This window comes from Microcaecilia unicolor, chromosome 10 (assembly GCF_901765095.1).
Source record: "Microcaecilia unicolor chromosome 10, aMicUni1.1, whole genome shotgun sequence".
NCBI lineage: Eukaryota > Metazoa > Chordata > Amphibia > Gymnophiona > Siphonopidae > Microcaecilia > Microcaecilia unicolor.
The window spans coordinates 175,443,404-175,460,641 of NC_044040.1; the positions used below are offsets into that span (position 1 = coordinate 175,443,404).

A 17,238-nucleotide genomic window follows, 5' to 3' on the forward strand; every position below is an offset into this window, starting at 1 on the left:
GCGTCCCTGGGAGAAGGATGTCCATCTTCCAATTTATGTCGAAAGATGGATGTCCTTCTCTTTTGAAAATGTGCCCAACAGAGAACACTTCTCAGGAAGTCATGGACCCAGACGGGATATATTGTGCTGCACCTCCTTGTGGGTGTGTGTTTTTGTGGCCTCCTCCATCCCCTACAGCCACTCCCACTCCCAAGCCTCCAGATCTTACCAATCCACCCTCACCTCCCCCCTAGGTACCCTTTACCTTGGGGGGTAGGTGAGCAAAGTGCTTTTGCTAGTGTTGGCCCCCTTGACGGGCTTCTGGAACACGGCCTCTGGAACCTCCAAGGACACCTCCATCTCTTCAGTGGGGATACACCGACTGCCTGGATCTACACCCATCCTCAGCTCTCCCTTGGCTTCACCTTCCACCAGTAATCTTCCACTGCCAAGGGTAGTAGGGATCCTCTGACATCCTTATCATCCGGTGGTTGTTCAACAGTCAAGTCCCATCTGGGAAAGTGCCATTTGTGATATCTCCCAGCTCTCTGCTTCAACTGCTAGCTCTCCTCTCTCCCTCCCACTCAGGTGGGGTATTAAGTGGTTAATGGCTAAACAGGACCCAGCCCATAACCTGCTGCACCTGTTTCCTCCTCCAGGACTCTCCTCGGTCCTAGCGACCTCCTGCTATACATCCCCTTACTGGCTCCCTTTAGTGACTCACCCAGCCCTTCTCCATGGACATTTTAGGGGAACAGAGCCCTCTAGGGGCCTAACCAGGGTAGGACAGCCTCATAATTATCACAATATGTCATTGGCATTTGGAGCTTCTCATAACCATTTTGAAGATTTCTGTGCCAGCCTCCCCTGATGATGCCATTTAGTGAAACAGGGATCGCCTATTGGGATGTTTATTCTACTCAGCTTTAAGATAAGTACTATGGAAGTGTTCCAATTTGTAATGTGTAACCTTTGATGCTGCGATTTGAAGTTGACTGCTGAGCAAATATTTATAATAACTGGATTTTATTGCCTACTTTTGCAGAAGTCATGACTATGTTTTGCTTATAGTGGAGTTTTTATATTATCGATGATTGAGTGCAAGCTCTGACTTTGATTAGCTTTGTGCTGTTGTTTGATGCTCTGAGGTCTTTTTTTCTCCACTTTTTATCATTGTCGGGACTTCTCCTAAGTAGAAGAGATGTTTTTTTGATTATTTTTGATTTCAATTAGCCCACTATTGACTGGACAAATTTAACATCAAGGCATGCTAGGGAAGTGAAGTTCCTAGATAGAATCAAGGACTGCTTCGTGGATCAGCTTATCAAGGAACCAAGAAGAGGGGGGAAAATTCTAGATCTAGACCTTAGTGGACCGCATGATCTGGTGCAAGAGATAACGGTACTGGGGTCATTTGACAACAATGATTATAACATGATCAGATTTGATTTAATATCTGGCTTAAGTACACACAGGAGATCTAATAAGTTGGTATTTAACTTTCAAAAAGTGGATTATGGTAAAATATGGAAAATGGTAAAAAAAAAAAACAAAAAACTTAGAGAAGCAGCTGTAAAGGTCAAAAATTTACATCAGGCATGGATGTTGTTCAAAAATACCCTCCTGGAAACCCAGACCAGATATTTTCCACATATTAAAAAAGGTGGAAGGAAGGCCAAATGATGGCCAGTATGGTTAAAAAGTGAGGTAAAGGAGGTTATTAGAGCTAAAGAACATCCTTCAGAAAATGGAAGAAGAATCTGTCTGAAGATGATAGGAAACAGTATAAGGAATAGCAAGTCAAATGCAAAGGGCTGATATGGAAGGCAAAGAGAGACCTTTCAAAAAAAGATTGCCTTGGAGGCAAAAGCACACAAAAAGAACTTTTTCAGCTATACTAGAAGCAAGAAACCAGTAAAAGAATCAGTTGGCTCGCTGGATGACTGAGGGGGTAACAGGAGCACTCAGGGAGGACAAGGCCATAGTAAAGAGAGTAAATGAATTCTTTGTTTGTCTTTACTGAGGAAGATGAGGAGGAGATACCCATGCCAGAAAAGGAATTTAATACCGATGAGTCGGGAGAACAAACAAATCTTTGTAAACCTGGAAGATGTAAAGGGACAATATGACAAAGTAAAGAGTAGCACAATGCAACTGTGCTACAGTTGAATTAATTTGGAGCTTAACCTGGCTTGATGTTTTGTAGATGCCAATCGCTGCGGCGACCACCTGGGTGGTAAAGCTAAGTGGAAATTTTTTTTTTCTCTGTGCACATGTAGTAGTGTATACATTTTTCAGTATAGGATTTGACATTAACCCTGTAGATTATTGTTAAGTATTTTCCACTGTTTGGCTGCAGAGGTTTTTTTTTCTCTGTATAAGAGTTGTTTTCCATTGCAGTTTGTTTCAGAGGATAATGGAAACCTATGGTAAGGGCCATTTAAAGTGGAAGACCATCTCTGTATGTGCCCCCTTTCTTTAAGATTTATATTATAGATAATCTCTTGGGTTAAAGTCATAATTTAGAGCAAACTATTTAGTATTTGGTTTCATGTTATTTTTGCTCTCCAGTACATTTTTTTAAAAATTTTTGAGTATTCAAACTAAAGAGTAGCAAATCACGTAGACTGGATGGTATATATACTAGAGTACTGACAGAACTGAAAAATGAACTTGCAGAGCGATTATTAGTAACAGCTATCTTTAAAAACTAGCATGGTTCTGGAAAATTGGAGGGTGGCCAATATAATGCCAATTTTTATAAAGGGTTCCAGAGGTGACCTGGGAAATTATAGACTGGTGAGACTAATGTCGGGTGCAGAGGATAATGTTGGAGACTGCTATAAAGGACACAATTACTGAACTTATACATAGGCATGGATTAATGGGACAAAGCTAACATGGATTTAGCCAAAGGAGTGAATAAATTTGTGAACACAGGTGAACGGGCTGATACTGTGATTTATATTTTGAAAAGGCATTTGACAAAATAGCTCATGAATGACTCCTGAGGAAATTAGAAAGTCATGGGATTTATTTATTTATTACATTTGTACCCCGCGCTTTCCCACACAATGCAGGGATAGGAGATAGTGTCCAATTGTGGATTAAGAACTGGTTAAAAGATAGAAAACAGAGAGAAGGGTTGAATGGTCGATATTCTGATGAAGAAGGGTAAATAGTGGGGTTCCCCAGGAATCTGTGTTGGGAGTGCTGCTTTTTAACATATTTATAAATGGGAATAACAAGTGAAATGATTAAATTTGCTGATGACACAAAGCTTTTCAAAGTTGTTAAACACAAGAAGATTGTGAAAAATTACAAGAGGACCTTACGCGATTAGAAGACTGGGTATCCAGATTACAATTAATGTAAGCTAGTGCAAAGTGATGCATGTAAGGAAAAGGAACCCAAACTATAGCTACGTGATAATAGGCTCTGTATTAGGAGTCACCACCTAGAAAAAGGATTTAGGTATTGCCATTGATGATACGTTGAAACCCTCTGCTCAGTGTGCAGAGGTGGCTATGAAAGCAAATAGAATGTTAGGAATTATTTAGAAAGGAATGGAGAACAAAACTGAGTTTATTATAATGCCTTTGTATCACTCTATTATGTGCAATTTTGGTCACCACATCTAAAAAAAAAAAAAAAAAGATATACTGAAGTTAGAAAAGGTATAGAGGGGAGATATGCTAGAAGTCTATAAAAAACTGAGTGGAATGGGTAGACATGAATCAATTGTGTACTCTTTCCAAAAATACAAGTGCTAGGGGGCATGGAATGAAGTTACTAAGTAGTAAATTTAAAACAAATCTTGACATTGTAGGAATAAGTGAAACCTGGCTAGATGAAAGTGGATATTTTTTCCCTCAACACATAATTAAACTCTGGAATGCGTTCCAGAGAATGAGATAAAAGCAGTTAGCTTAACAGGGTTTAAAAAAGGTTTTGACAAGTTCCTACAAGAAAAGTCCATAAGCCATTATTAAAATGGACTTGGGAAAATCCACGCCTTATTCCTGGGATAAGCAGCATAAAATCTGTTTTTACTCTTTTAGGATCTTGCTGTTACTTGTTTCCTGGATTGGTCACTTGGAAACAGGATACTGGGCTTGATGGACTTTTAAGTCTGATCAAGAATTGCAATGTTTATATTCTTATGTTCAGGAATGACCCACTAATGGCAGTGCTTATGTACAGGAATAAGCAATGGCTTTCCCCAGGTGTACCATAACATCGATTTATGGACTTTAGTTCAAGGAATTTGTCTAATCCTTTTTAAAACCCAGCATCATTAACTGCTTTTACAATTTACTCAGCAATGATCTCCAGGACTATATAAAGTATTTTCTCCTATTGTTTTAAATTGCTACTGAGTAACTTCATGGAGTATCCCCTGGTCTTTGTACTTCATCAATGTCTTCTCTTCATCCATGAACCAATTTAGAAAGGGTTACTTGCGCACTTATGGGGTTTTTATTCACCTCTCAGACCACTGAAATTCAATGATTAAATAATACACTGTTTGCTTATTTACAACCTAAACCTTTACTGACTTCTGCTCAGTCTGTGTTGAGGCACCAGTCCTCAATTTTACTTTGAACTTCTTTAATTTATTTTGGCTGGAGAAAGAAAACTTATCTTCTCTTCATATTACAAAACTCTCCTCATGCCCTGTGACCAGAGCTTTATCTATATGTACATCTAACCCTCCTCATGGACAACAAACAGAAAAAGCCTACTGCAACCTGCATCAGTTGGACCATCCAAGGATATCAGAACCCAAAACTACAATGTGCATACCTACAATCAGTGAATTAAAGTTTTAACTACATAAATATTTCTAAAATTCTTTAAAGATCACCTCATTGCCACACCAAAGCTACCCAAGACCACCCTTGAGAATTATAGGACTGGTGAATACCACATGAACCACAAAGAAATCCTCAGTGATCCATGATGTCACACATGAACAGCATCTTGACATCGCTGGAATAGGTGAAACCTGGCTAGATGAAAGTGGGGGTTTACCACAGGCTGAACTATGCCCAACAGATTTCAACATGCAACTTCAACCAAGACCAGGAAGATGGGGTGGAGGGGTAGCAGTCTTGAGTCGGGGTACAATCAAACTTTGCAGAATCTCCATCCCCCAGAACCATCATCTATACTTCATCAATGTCTTCTTTGGAGTAGCCCCCCCCCCCCCCCCCCCCCGCACTTTGGAATGCTAGGGTAAGAGTGGATAAACATGTCCTGCTGCAGTATGTGCGGCCTGTGTCACTCCTTGTGTGTGTGAGTGAGACTAACAAGTTAGTTACTTCTTCCATTAAAGACTTGGTTGAACAGCCAAGATTTCATCTGTTTCCTGAAGCTTTGCTCTTCAACCAAGACTTTAAGGGAAGAAGTAACTAACTTGTTTGTCTCACTCACACACACAAGGAGTGACACAGGCTGCACATACTGCAGCAAGACATGTTTATCCACTCCTACCCTAGCTGAGATAATATTTAACCATCTCTGACCTTTTTTTTTTAATTAGTCACCTTATTTTCTAACTCCTCTTACTCTCTTACCTATCTCTATGTTCCATCTTTGCTTATACCGTACACTGCCAATTAAAATGTTCTATTAGGTATTGTGTTGACATTGTAAGTAAATACTATGTCATACTTTGTATTGTTATTTGAATATTTTTACTGCTGCTATTGCTCATGTTTGATTTATTCTTACTGTACACCACCTTAAGTGAATTCTTTCAAAAAGGCAGTAAATAAATCCTAATAAATAAAAATAAAGAAATGTAGTTGCCCTTGCTTGAAACTGAAATATCTCAGAAAGATCCCTCACTGCAGCAGTGCTGCTTTTTTCAGTGTCTTTGTAAGAAATTGCTTTACTTCTCTTCCTCTCATGATAAAAACAGGAAACCATAAAAAATGACTGACAATAAAAACATAGACTACGATGGCAGATAAGGACAGTAAGGCCCATCTAGTCTGCACTAAATTACTTCCTGTTGCAGTAGCCACAAACACCAGTTGATGTCTGGCTTTCCCATCATTTCTTTGTAGCTAGGGATCATTTATGTCTAGCCTACACTTGCTTGAATTTTGTTACTGTTTTTGCCTTCACAACCTTTTTCTGGAAGACTGTTTCATGCATCTCCCATTCTTTCTGTGAAGAAATAGTTTTTTTTAATGTTCCTTTTGAATCTACCCCCATGGAGCCCTAAAATCATGACCTCTTGTAACTAAACTTCCTTTCCACTGGAAAATGTTTGCTTTCTGTGAGTTAGTTATAACTTTCAGGTGTCTGAATGTCTCTTTTATTCTGCTTTCTCTTCTCCTATACGGTATTCATATTTAGATCTTTTAGTCTGACTGTAGCACGAACCATTTTGGCAGCTCGTTTCTGGACTGCTTCCGTTTTGTCTACATACCAAGCCAGTGGCTCAGATATTTTCTTTTAATTTATTTCTTCCCTAAGAGGGCAGAAACGTTTTTAAGAACCAGACCACAACTTCAGGTTAGGAGGCTCAAGTCAACGCTACATTGGGTAACAAGAAAGCAGGGCTATTTCAGGAAGTGTTTGAAGCTTTGTGCTATATTGAAGAAGGCACTTGAGGTATTGTTGGTGGCCGAAGGAGCTCTGGTACAGTTCAATGAAGAGACACAGAGCTCCCGAGCTTCCCAGTTGCAGGAGTGAGATTTCAAGCCCATCTTGATACATTATTGGATCTACAGCACTGTTTTCAGTGGGTAGAATTAGGGATTACAAAAATGCTAGAATGCTTTGGGATGTTAGTTCAAATCTAGGACTGGCCAACAAGTCTCAAGGTTTGAAATAGGTGAACTGATATCTCTGGAGACAAACCTTGCGAGTTAGCAGCAGTAGAGGCTTCAATATTAGCGGATTAATAACGAAGTCCGTGCCACTGTGAAAGGTACTCGCTTAGTGAGTTGTGCACGTAAATTCTAATTAGTGCTCATTATTGCTTAAGTGTTGTTATCAGCACTCATTAGTTTGTTAAGCTTGTTAAGTTACATGCATTGTTATAGAATCCGATTGAATTTCGGTGCAATTCTCTAGGCACACCAGGGGCGTAGCCAGACATCCAATTTTGGGTGGGCCTGGGCACAGGATGGGTGGGCAGAACTCTGCCCTGCCCCACAAGTGATTTGGTCTTTCTGTCTCTCGCCTGCATGCCATATGGTCACTCAAACATCCCCCCTCCTCCGCATACCTTTTAAATAGATTTTCACTGGCAGCGAGAAGCAACTAATACACACTGCTCATGTTGGCCCCACAGCCTTCCCTGATGCAACTTCTTGTTTCCACATAGGTGGGAATACATCAGAGAGAAAGCTGTGGGGCCGGTGCAAGCAGTATGTATCAGTTGCTTCTCGCTGCTGTTTACAAGGTACGCAGGAGGGACAGCTGTTGGGAGTTTTTAGCTGGTGGGGCTTGGGGATCCCTGCCAACCACATCATAGGTGTGCTGCAACTGGGTGGGCCTGAGCCCAAAGTGGGTGGGCCTGGGCCCACCCAGGCCCAACCTTGGCTACGCCACTGAGGCACACTATATAGAATCTGGGGGGGGGGGGGGGGGTTTAATGCTTTCTGACTTGGCCTTCCCTATTATTTTGCCTGCCTCACTATCCCTTACTCTCCCCCTCTCGACTTCTTCATTCCTCAAATGACCATAGTTTGGTCCTTCCTAATCCCAAAACAGCACATTATGAAACCTACTAGACAAAGTGCATTTTTCTTTCTCGCCCCTCACATTTGGAATAACCTTCCCCTCTCTCTCTTCTCTCAATCCTCCTTTAAAAATTGTAAGCCTTCTTTAAAGACTTGGCTTTTTAAACAAGCATTCAAGGGACCAGACCGATCAGCTGTTTTGGATTCCTCAGTCGGAGGCTTCCCCACCATAGAAGCCAACTTTTCAAAATGATTGGGGGTGCACAACTCGGCATAAATTACCTAGTCCATATAAAGAAAATGAAAGCATTGTGGGTTGTGAACACAACTGGTCAGGCTGTCTTTAAATGAATAGCACAGCAGCAGTGGCGTAGCCATAGGTGGGCTTGGGTGGGCCAGGGCCCACCCATTTATGGCTCAAGCCCACCCAACAGTAGCACATGTTTAGTGGTAACTGGTGGGAATCCCAAGCTCCACCAGCTGAAGATTTCCCCCTGATGGTAACGAAAATGCTACTCTCCACAACACCGGCACCTGCGCATGCTCAGTTTTCAGTGCATTCCTGCTGCCAAGGTGGAAAGAAGCGTTTTCCCACCAGCTGAGATTTTTTTTTTTTTGGGGGGGGGGGGGGGGAGAACACTTGGTGCCCACCCAATTCTTGCCTAGGCCCACCCAAAATCTGTTGTCTGGCTACGCCCCTGCACAGCAGGTAGTGCAAACAGGGAGAACTTGTGTGTAAAAGAAAGGGGTAGCACAGCAAGTCTCACTAGTTTCTCTTCCTCCTCAACCTCAACTTATAGCTACAGTTTACCATTCTACTGCAAACCCATCTCCATCACACACACACACACACACACACACACACGCAATGCCTTCCAGTCTACCCTGGCTCTTAAACAACTCATATTCTCCTGCTTCCAGTCAGTCCTCAATGGTTCCTCTTCCCTACCTAACCTGTGCACACCATACAATTTCTTTTCTCTCAAACCATGCTCACTTACTTTTTCAGTCCCTCCCCATAATGTCTACTTCCTCCTCTCATCATCTTAATTTTGTTTTTCCCTCATTTCCTTCTCCCAGTGCAGTTTGACTTTTGCTTTGGGGTAGGATGTTTAACATCCCCTTCCTTCGATAACTACACCACTCCCCCATCCTATACTTCTCTGTTCTTTACTTCTGGCCTGCAGGGGTTTGTGTAATTTTTCAAAGTGTCTAGACTGTTAAACATACTCAGGACTAGCGGAGTGGTTGCCACTCCTGGTAAAGCAGTGCTGAGCACACCAAGTCACTTGGGTTTTCAGGATATCCACAATGCAGATGCCTAAGAGAGATTCTCATACGATGCCCCATTGGTATACACACGTGCATCTTAACTGTACATATCCTGAAAACAGACATTATAAGATTGCTAATGTAAAAGTGGAGGGGGGGGAGGGGGTTATTATGGCAATTTTAGTATGTATTTGTGGTTCACGGTTAGCTAATCTTTTTGTCTTTATGTTTACCACAGTTTATTTACTGATTGTGTGCTACTAGCCATCTGGAAAGTGGGCACTGTAGGGTAAAAAGTACTGCAAGACAGTGGCGTAGCCACAGGTGGGCTGGGGTGGGCCAGGGCCCACCCACATAGGGCTCAGGCCCACCCAACAGTAATACACATTTAGCAGTAGCTGGTGGGGGATCCCAATCTCTGCTAGCTGAAGACTTCCCCCTGATAGTTATGAAAATGCTACTTTCCACGATACCGGCACCTGCACATTCTCAGTTTTCAGCGCCTGCCTGCTGCAGACTGCCAAGGTGGAGAGAAACATTTTTCCTCCAGCTATTTTTTTGGTGGGGTGGAGAACACTTGGTGCCCACCCACTTCTTGCCTAGGCCCACCCAAAATCTGCTGTCTGGCTACGCCCCTGCTGCAAGAACTGGGAAAAAGAGGCGGGCTTAAGGGACTGGAAATGGAGTGTGCCTGGTGACGATACAAAAGTTTTGCAAGGCTGAGATCCATGCACATCATGCTGATTTGGTTAGCCATGCTATTACAGCCAAACATAAGAGGAGTGACGCACCTTTTTCAAGTGCTCGAACTTTATTTGATGCAGCTGTCATTCAAGGACCATTGGCAACTCTGTCAAGTCAGCAGAACTGAAGTTGGCAGCACATGTTGCATTTATTTAACCTTCGGGGTAAATATTACCTAATAGAGTACAAATATTCTTACCCAACTCACAAAGTACTCACTATTTGCTTTTATAATAATACCATTACTTATAACCTTTATTCAGTTATAATCAGTGGATACATACAAACTTCACATATAACACAAAGCAACCCCATTCGCACATAGCCTTCACCTAAAGCAGTATGTTCTTGATTGCTACATACCCAAAAACATCATTTCATGACATGCCGTATAACCTTTACTATACATTAAAGATAAATTTCAACATGTTGCATGCCATTCCAGTATTGCAACGATTGATCACCTAGGCGAGGTCGTCAAGGACATTTCAGGGAAAGATATAGCTATATACCAGAGGAAATGTTCTGCAGTGATCACGAATATCCTTGGCACTGCAGTCCATGAAAAACTAATCTCAGACCTGTTTGAAAAGGAGATGTTGTACTCATTGATTATTGATGAAAGCACAGATATAGGCCCAGAGAAGCAACTCTGTGTGATAGTGCGCTACTAGAGTCGTTCCTTGAAGTGTATTACCACCACATTCCTAGGAATATTAGCGCTTGAGTCTGGTACAGCTGAAGGAATATTCAGTGCCATTACCAATTTTCTTGAAGCAAATCGTCTTCCAATAGACAAATGTTTAGGCTTAGCAACCGATGGCTATAGTACCATGCGTGGCTGAAATAATTCAGTAATATCAAGGTTTTGCGAATTGCACCTAACATCGTACAGATAACATTTGTCATTCAATTCAACTGAGTTCTTCACATTCGCTGATGGTGATGACAAGGAACTTTTAATTCATGGTTGCAGAGACCTATAACTGGTTCTGCCACAGTACTGTTTTCCAGCAGAAATACAAACAATTAAATGAATGCATTAATGTTGGTAAAGAATCAGTAAAGATCCTGAAGTTATCAGACACTCGCTGGCTGTCCATAGCTGCTTGTGCTTCAACAATATGATGAACTAAAGCTTTACTTCCAGATAGTAAGGGATGAGGCAAACAGCTACACTGCTAATACCAGAAAATAAGCTGTACTTGGTATTTTTGAGGCCCATACTACAAGAACTCAACCGAATAAACAAGCTATTTAAGTTTGATAAAGTGAGCGCTGTCCATCTGCTCACCGAACTGATAACATTGTATCACAACATGCTGCAGTGAATGGTGAGATCAACCACATTCACATCATGGGAGCAACTCTGGTATATGATTTGGAAGACCATACCGTACTATAGCATACCTACCATACTTGTATTTATATCCCGCCTGTATCTACATAAGGATCAAAGCAGGTCACAAATAATTAATAAAACAAATCTAAAATATGACAAAAATCATTCTAAATATTTGTTAAACAAATAAGTTTTCAATGATTTTCGAAACAACAAATAAGTAGTCCGTATAGATACTGGGATAGTGTTCCATAAACTACTAGCTTGGTAACTGAAAGACCCATCATGAAATTTTTTAAGTAGCACATTCTGAACTGTAGGAAAACCTAAACTTAATGTTGAACAAAATCGAGAAAAGGATCTGAAAGAAGGTATGGATAATAATTGTATATGAGAACTTGAGCATAATCCATAAATAATCTTAAAAACCATGTGTGCAACTTTGAATTCAATACGTGTGACAAACGGCAGCCAATGCAAATCAATCAACAATGGTGTAACATGATCATACCTTTTTACACCATAAATCAGTTCTGCAGCTGTGCTTCGCATTAACTGCAATGTATTCCGTAATTTACTTTGTATTCTTGAATACAGTACACTACAAAAATCCAGATGGGACAAAATAATCGCCTGAACTAAAACTCGATAATTTTTAGGAAAGAACAGTTTTCTAATAGCTCTTAACTGACAAAGTTTAAAGTAAATCTTTTTACTCAAACTTTTCACTTGGTTTTCCATTGTTAACTGAGAATCCAATATAATTCCCAAGACCCTACTGGAGGTCTCAAAATTTAATTTTTCCCCAGTTGATAAAACAATGCTATTAGGAGCTTCCAATGGATTTGTAGTAAAATATAACAATTTTGTTTTGGTTGTATTTAATTTCAATAAATTCGTGGTAGTCCAATTGTGAGTCTTTACTATACAATCTGAAATCAACTTACAACTATCCTCAAAGCCTGATACTAATGGTATTAAAATAAAAATATCATCTACATAAGATGAAACATAAAATTCAGGATTTGAAAAACAAGCCCAAAGTACTCAAAAAAATGTTAAACAGTATTGGGGACAATGGTGACCCCTGAGGAACTCCAAAACAAGAAGACCAACGTTTACTTTATACCTTCTCTTTTGTAGAAAACCTTTAGAACTACCCCCATAAAACCTAGATCACGTAATTGATCCAATAATAATACACGATCAGCAGTATTGAACGCCCCTGAAATGTCAAATTGTAAAAAGGACAGATGGAATGTTTTGATTCAATAATTGTTTTTACTTTTGTAACCAAAGTTAAAAGTAGCGATTCAGTACTGTGCATTAGTCAATAACCATATTGACTACTATTTAATCCTTGAAAATTATCCAGAAAATCCATTGTTTGAAAGACCTCTAAGGATTCAATTATTTTAGTCATCTATGGTATACTTGCCACTGGGCAGAAATTAGATGGTAACAACAAGTCAACTCCTGCAGATTTGGGTATAGGTCTAAGCATCTACCATTGGTGGCTATTAACTTTGGGATTGAATCCAGGTGTTGTTGCATGAGTCTCAAATCGAACACGTCTACTGAACACATAAAACAGCACTGTAGGGATTACCTAAATGAACTTCTGAAGGAAATGCGTCAGAGGCTATTATTAAAAATAAAATTACAGAGCACATCCGAGGACATGGATTACTGAGACTGAGTCAGCACGGCTTTTGTGTGGGGAAATCTTGCCTGACCAATTTACTTCAATTCTTTGAAGGAGTAAACAAACATGTGGACAAAGGGGAGCCGGTTGATATTGTGTATCTGGATTTTCAAAAGGCATTTGACAAGGTACCTCATGAAAGGCTACAGAGGAAATTGGAGGGTCATGGGATAGGAGGAAATGTCCTATTGTGGATTAAAAACTGGTTGAAGGATAGGAAACAGAGAGTGGGGTTAAATGGGAAGTATTCACAATGGAGAAGGGTAGTTAGTGGGGTTCCTCAGGGGTCTGTGCTAGGACCGCTGCTTTTTAATATATTTATAAATGATTTAGAGATGGGAGTAACTAGCGAGGTAATTAAATTTGCTGATGACACAAAGTTATTCAAAGTCGTTAACTCGCGACAGGATTGTGAAAAATTACAGAAGGACCTTACGAGACTGGGAGACTGGGCAGCTAAATGGCAGATGACGTTTAATGTGAGCAAGTGCAAGGTGATGCATGTGGGAAAAAAGAACCTGAATTATAGCTACGTTATGCAAGGTTCTACGTTAGGAGTTACGGACCAAGAAAGGGATCTGGGTGTCGTCGTCGATAACACACTGAAACCTTCTGCTCAGTGTGCTGCTGCGGCTAGGAAAGCGAATAGAATGTTGGGTATTATTAGGAAAGGTATGGAAAACAGGTGTGAGGATATTATAATGCCGTTGTATCGCTCCATGGTGCGACCGCACCTTGAGTATTGTGTTCAATTCTGGTCGCCGCATCTCAAGAAAGATATAGTAGAATTGGAAAAGGTGCAGCGAAGGGCGACTAAAATGATAGCGGGGATGGGACGACTTCCCTATGAAGAAAGACTAAGGAGGCTAGGGTTATTCAGCTTGGAGAAGAGACGGCTGAGGGGAGACATGATAGAGGTATATAAAATAATGAGTGGAGTGGAACAGGTGGATGTGAAGCGTCTGTTCACGCTTTCCAAAAATACTAGGACTAGGGGCATGCGATTAAACTACAGTGTAGTAAATTTAAAACAAATCGGAGAAACTTTTTCTTCACCCAACGTGTAATTAAACTCTGGAATTCATTGCCGGAAAATGTGGTGAAGGCGGTTAGCTTAGCAGAGTTTAAAAAGGGGTTGGACGGTTTCCTAAAGGACAAGTCCATAAACCGCTACTAAACGGACTTGGAAAAATCCAAAATTCCAGGAATAACATGTATAGAATGTTTGTACATTTGGGAAGCTTGCCAGGTGCCCTTGGCCTGGATTGGCCGCTGTCGTGGACAAGATGCTGGGCTTGATGGACCCTTGGTCTTTTCCCAGTATGGCATTACTTATGTACTTATGTACTTAAATGTACAGCAGCTAGAGTCTCTGGCAGATCTTTCTCCATCTGTTGTCCTTGGAGCCCAGAAATCTCTATTTTTACCTCTGTATAAGGGTATCTTGGAGATCTGGAGCAACTGTGGATGCAGATCAGCACATTGCTGTGGCCAACCTTCAGTGACAACGAAATCACATAGATGCTACAACATTTTGCCCTATGTATGTAGGCTTTACCTTTCAGCCATGTGATGTGGAAAGAACCTTTGCTCAGATGAACCTTATCAAGACAAAACTGAGAAAGAGGATGCAACAAGGCACTCTGGAAGCCTTGTTGGGTATTCACAGCTACATGAGGTGCAAAGGCATATGATGCAGTTTATTCTAACATTTGCGATGCTGAGTAGATTCAACTCAGATATTTATGCGAGCATAAGCAATGAGGACGACTTGATACCTGAGAAGTATTTTGCACTGTCCTGAAACAGACGTTGGAATTCTATTGCGTTCTGAAAAGTGACAATATAATGCGTTACTGTTTGCACACTGACTCGGCGTCAGCATTACTGTTTGCACACTGACTCAGTGTTCCTGTGCTATAATACCTAAAGCTGTCATAGCCTGGTGAGTACTTTTTTCTTCACATTTTTGGGGAGTGGGACTGGGAGGGGAGTGTCATCCCTGATTCCCTTCTGTTCCTGCCTCAGCATTCCTATGCCTGCCTGTGTCAGAGAGTCTAGCGTTTCTGCATCAGAGAATCCAGCATTCCTGCATCTGAGAGTCCAGTGTTCTTGCAGTATAATGTCCAAGGCTGTCATAGCCTGGTGAGTACTATCACATTTTTGGGGGGTGGGGGGTGGGTCTGGGGAATCAGTGTGACTACTGGGGGAGTAAGGGAGAGTAATCCCCGATTCCCTCCTGTTCCCGCCTCAGAGTTCCTGTGTCTGGCTGCGTCAAAGAGTCAGAGTTCATGTGCCTGGCTGTGCCAAAGAGTCAGAGGGTTCCTGTCACTAAGCCAGGTTGCATCAAACAGTCAGAGAGTTCCTATCAATGTGTTTGGCTGTGTTTCAAAGAGTCAGAGGGTTCCTGTGCTTGACTGCGCCTCAAAGAATGTTCCTGTGCTATAACATCTAAGGCTGTTATAGGCTGGTGAGTACTATTTTTTTTTCACATTTTTGGGCAATGGAAGGGGGGTCTTTGATTGCTGTGAGGAGGGGGGGTCACCCCCCGATTCCCTCCTGTTTCTGTCTCAGCATTCCTGTGCCTGCCTGCATCGGAGAGTCCAATGTCCCTGCGCTTTAACACCTGAGGCTGTCATCCAGGCTGGTGAGTACTATCTTCTTCACTTTTTGGGGTGGGGGAGTGGGGGGGGGGGGGGGGGGGTGAGAGGGGGATTTAATGGACAGTAAACTCAGATTCCTTCCTCAGAGTCAGTGTGTTCCTGTGCCTGGCTGCAAATCAGAGTCAGTGTGTTCCTGTGCCTGGCTGGCTGCACCTTAGAGTCAGTGTGTTTTTTGTGCCTGGCATCCTCAGTGTTCTTGTGTTATAACATCTAAGGCTGTAATAGAGGCTGGTCAGTACTATTTTTCTTCACATTTATGGGCATGGGGGGGGGGGGGGGGGGTTCAGTGACCAATGGGAGTAAGGGAGGGGAGTCATCCCTGATTCCATCCTGCTCCTGCCTCAACGTTCATGTGCCTGCCTCTGCCTTGGAGTTCAGATTCTTGTGTCTGCCTGCCTCGGAGTTCATCCTGCCTCTGAGATCAGCGTTCCTGTGCCCGTTCCATTCTGATCTATTTCTGTTTCAGCGTTCCTGTGCCTGCTCCATCCTCATCTGTTTCATTGTTCCTGTGCCTGTTCCTGCCTTGGTGATGGCGTTCTTGTTCCTGTCCCTGGGCCTGCCTTGGCATTCCTGTTCCTATTCCTGGGCAGGAACAGGAATGCTGTGGTAGGCCTCAGTGTGTGCCTGTTCCTGCCTTAGTCAGCGTTCCTGTTTCAGTGTTCCTGTTCCTTGGCCTGCCTCAATCAGTGTTTCTGTTTCTCTTTCAGGCATTCTGTTCCTGAACCTGCCTCAGTCAGCATTTTCTGTTCCTGAGCCTGATTCAGTCAGTGTCAGTGTGTTTTTTCTAGCAAAAAAGGTCCAGTACTCAAATGCCAGGCCACCCTTGAGGGGTGGGGTGATCACTGAGGGACACACCCCACAATAGCCAAGCCCCCTTCAACCAGTCACAGAATCTATGACAAGTCAGAATTGGTGTGTAGAGCCTGAGCTCTTTCATGAAAACTTGGGGTCCATGGGTCAATTTTAGCAGACAGTGGAAAAGGTGCCGGTACTCAGTACCCCCAAGTACCCCCTCCATAAAAGCCCTGGTGTTTCCTATCGGGATCTTGACACTTAAGCTGAGTGTTTGCTTACACAAATTAAGTTTAAATCTACTTATTATGAAAAAGAAAAATGAAGATAGTTTGAAAATATATTAATAATATAAATATCAACCTTATTAATGTTCTTATTGATCTTATTAATATTAATCATCTTAATATTGGGCTATTTTTTGGGCTACATTTGGCGACAAATTGGGCTGGAAAAGTTTTTGCCAGATGGCAACACTTTTTGTGTAGCTCTGCATAGTATAGAGCTTGCTGCCCCAGATCTACAGACTTACAGGGAAAAATATTGGGGGTGCTCAGGCAACAGCACTCACAGAGCTGGAGCCTATTCTGTTCCCCCCCCCCCCCCCCCCCCTCTTTTATCTATCTTGGTCTGACTGTTAAACTTTCCTGTCTGAAATGGAGTTCTTTTTCCTTTTAGATTTTAGTCTGTACACCGCTCTGTACTGTCTTACAAGTCATAATAAACTATAAACTTAGTAGAATAGGCTCCGAATAGGTGCACTCTCTGTGACAAAAAGTAGGTACCCTCTTATAGAGCTTCCCTCGTGGTGCCAGATCCCAGTCCCACTTTAAAAGGGTATTGTTACTAAGCTGCACTAACAGATTTAGTGTGTGCTAATGAATTAGTGTATTGCCATGCAGCCTACAGGTATACAATGGGTTTCATGGCATTTAGCATGCACTAAATCTGTTAGTACATCTTAGTAAAAGGACCCCTAAATAAGCTGCAAGCCAAACGAAACAGGAAGGAATTTCCCCACCAAAAAGCTGAAAGTCA

At 41.8% G+C, this 17,238-nt stretch overlaps 1 protein-coding gene across 2 annotated transcripts in view; it reads right to left on the reverse strand.

Moving 5' to 3' along the window:
• The window catches only part of SLC9A9 (solute carrier family 9 member A9), a 514,180-nt gene that overhangs the window by 156,120 nt on the left and 340,822 nt on the right, over positions 1-17,238 (reverse strand). The window lies entirely within an intron of this gene.